Here is a 3,152-nt window from a genome sequence, read left to right as displayed (position 1 = left end):
ATTGAAAAGATCAGGGCCTGTAATAGGCATACTTGCTCATTAGTAATTTGGGGAGGTCTATCTATAACAGAAGACTTTCCAATACAATATGTCTCATGCTTGTACTTTCAAGGGTGTTGATTTTGAAGATGAAGTCTATTTCAATCTTTTCCCCATGCATCACAATGTCTCTTATCTGTGCAGTGGTGAGGATTTTTGTATTCTTGATGTTGAAATGCAATCCTTATTGAAAGCTGTAGTCTTTTTCTCCTGCAATAAGCATTTCTAGTATTATACCTCACTGGTAAATTGAAACAGTGCAAAAATCATCAATAGTTTGAACAAAATGGATGAAAGAGTCTAGAAATAGTGCATGAGAGGTTTTGGACATTATTAAAAGAGACAAAGGTCTTCATAGACTCATGAAGAGCATCTTTCTTGGATTGTTGTCTCAATAAGTTAATTTTTAACCATAATGACCTCACATGACAAAGTAGAACTGTGCCATACAACTCTATAAGCTGTAAGCTTTGTAGGAGCAGAGTTGCTGGTGAGCTCAATCCACAAACCTTTCTTTTAATATCTGAATGATTACTTGTTGTGCCACTAGGGCACCTTCTTGGAAGAGTTTTATTAAGAAAAACATGTGAAAAACAAAAAGAAATGTCATTGTTCACTAATGGCAATGTATAATTGCCTTTAATTAGAAGAGTTTGTTCTATTATTTTTAATTAAGAAATTTTAGTTATTGGAAAATTGCACACATACAGGAAATAGACAATAAATTTAACATGTGGTGGCCTTTTATTAAATATTCTGAATAATATAAACTCAGTAGATGCCAAATATTACAGCATGATTTTCTTCAGTATGTTACTGTACTGAAGGAAAGACTGAGTAGAAAAGCAAAGTTATTGTGCTCAGAATAAAAAACTCCAACTTTTATTTATTCAGTCCCACATGTTGTTCTACTCATTATTACTTTAGAAAGATACGTTTGGGATCTGCCCAGAGCGGGGCCGACCCGCGCCCTCCTGGTGGCACTCGTCTTCCTGACACTCACCCCCTCGCCTGGTTCCACTCTCGGGGCGCCGACGGGTCAGAACACCGGGCCTCTGCTGCACCACCCAGCATCACCCGAGAGTGGTTTCCTTTACTGGAGGCTTACTTTTTCTCTCTGCTTTCTCACGCCTCCAAGAATGAAACATGACTGAAGACTCGCAGAGAAACTTTCGCTCAGTATATTATGAGTAAGTGGGATTTCGTGGAGTTGAAGAAAAGAAATCACTAGAAATTCTCCTCAAGGATGACCGTCTAGATATTGAGAAACTTTGCACTTTCAGTCAGAGGTTCCCTCTCCCATCTATGTACCGAGCATTGGTGTGGAAGGTACTTCTAGGAGCCAGAAGATAAAGTTTGTCTTGCCATCGCTAAAGCCATGGAAGAGATGGTGGAATAACGTCGACTGTTACTGGATTGTCCGATGCTTTATGAACCAGTTACAGAAGTACCGGGACTTTCTACCCCAGCTGCCAAAGGCTTTTGAACAGTACTTGAATTTGGAAGACAGCAGACTGCTGAATCATCTGAAGACTTGTTCTGCGGTGTCCAAACTTCCGTACGATCTCTGGTTCAAGAGGTGCTTTGCAGGATGCTTGCCTGAGTCCAGTCTACAGAGTTTGGGATAAAGTTGTGAGCGGATCCTGTAAGATCCCTAGTCTTTGTAGCAGTAGAAATTCTGTTAACCTTTAAAATAAAAGTAATGGCCCTGAACAGTGCCGAGAAGATCACCACATTCCTGTAAAATATTCCCCAGGACAGCTCGGATGCGATTGTGAGCAAGGCCATTGACCTGTGGCACAAGCACTGTGGGACCCCTGTGCATTCAGCCTGGAGATGCCTGGTGCTGGGGACAGTCCACCAGGCCTGCATTGAGCATCTTTTTGGGGGGGAATGAGTGAAAATAATGTTTTTGCTCTGATGCTCTAAATGTAATTTTTCCTCCCAGTAAAATTATTTAATTTAAAAAAAAGAAAGATACGTTTGTAAAGGATTTATTTGTGCTATAGCCTTGTTGTTGTATGTGCATGACTCATAGCGATACTGTGAAAGAAAGACCTGAACATTTACATTGTTTCTCTAAGTTTATAGAGTTTCTGGAAGCAAGCTGTTTCAGAAGTAGATGACACTCCTGCTTCCAAGCCTGTTTTAATTGAGAAGCTCCACCAAACACTGTCCACCATGTGTAACCATTATTGCATTTGACACATCAGTGTCATAGTGTTTAGCATCACAGCAACCATGAGTTATCTCTGTACAGCAAATGGACAGACCAGTGCTATAGCACTTAGAAGAAGGTTTGACTAAAATCTATTTAAACCAGGTCCAAGGGCAGTAGATTTGGTATATTAATAGATGACCCTTTAAAAAAAATTATATAGATCAAAAAAATAAAATGAGGGGAGCTCTGGTGGCCTAGTGGCAAGAAGCTACAGTGCAATCCCAGAGGCTCATGGTTCAAATCCACCAGATGCTGTGCCGGGAAAAGAGGGACAATCTCCTCCTGTACCTGTCAGATCCGATTTGACGGTACACACACAAAAAAAATAATAATAATAAAAAATCTTTAAAATAATGAAAATAAAAACACAATATGCAATGAGTATATATTTCATCTTTATTAGAAAATAGTTTTTTTTATAACTGATTTAAACTTTATCAGTTATATTTCTATAGAAAATTTGAAGCACTTATTGAAGAAGATCAAATAACTACAGTTTTCAATATGGATTACATACCAATATCAAGAAAGCAAAAATGCTTACTACTGGACCAATAGGTAACATTATGATAGATGGAGAAAGATTGATGTTGTCAACTACTTGTTTTCACTTGAACCTGCAACCATGGCAGCAACTATCAAGAAATCAAAAGACATATTACTTTCAGTAAATTTACTGCTAAGAACTTCCCAAAATATTAAAAAGCAAGAATATTAAAGACTAATGTACACCTGTTTCAAGCCATGACATTTTCAATTACTTCAAATACATTTGAAAAACTGGATGAAATATGTTTATGGCATTGAAGTCTTTGGGGGAGAGAATAGTTTAAAAGTATTATATTTTAGGGCATTATGTTTATCGCAAGAGTACGGAATGAGGTTGCAGAGT

The 3,152-nt window shown here is 38.0% G+C and overlaps 1 pseudogene; it reads left to right on the top strand.

Moving 5' to 3' along the window:
• Nucleotides 1–1,185: 1,185 nt before the first annotated feature.
• LOC102856014 lies at nt 1,186–1,936 on the top strand (annotated as a pseudogene).
• Nucleotides 1,937–3,152: the final 1,216 nt, after the last annotated feature.

Source organism: Elephantulus edwardii, unplaced genomic scaffold (genome assembly GCF_000299155.1).
Source record: "Elephantulus edwardii isolate Elephantulus edwardi_28Jun2011 unplaced genomic scaffold, EleEdw1.0 scaffold00285, whole genome shotgun sequence".
In the NCBI taxonomy this organism is placed as follows: Eukaryota; Metazoa; Chordata; class Mammalia; order Macroscelidea; family Macroscelididae; genus Elephantulus; species Elephantulus edwardii.
This window is presented reverse-complemented; position numbering and strand designations above follow the sequence as displayed.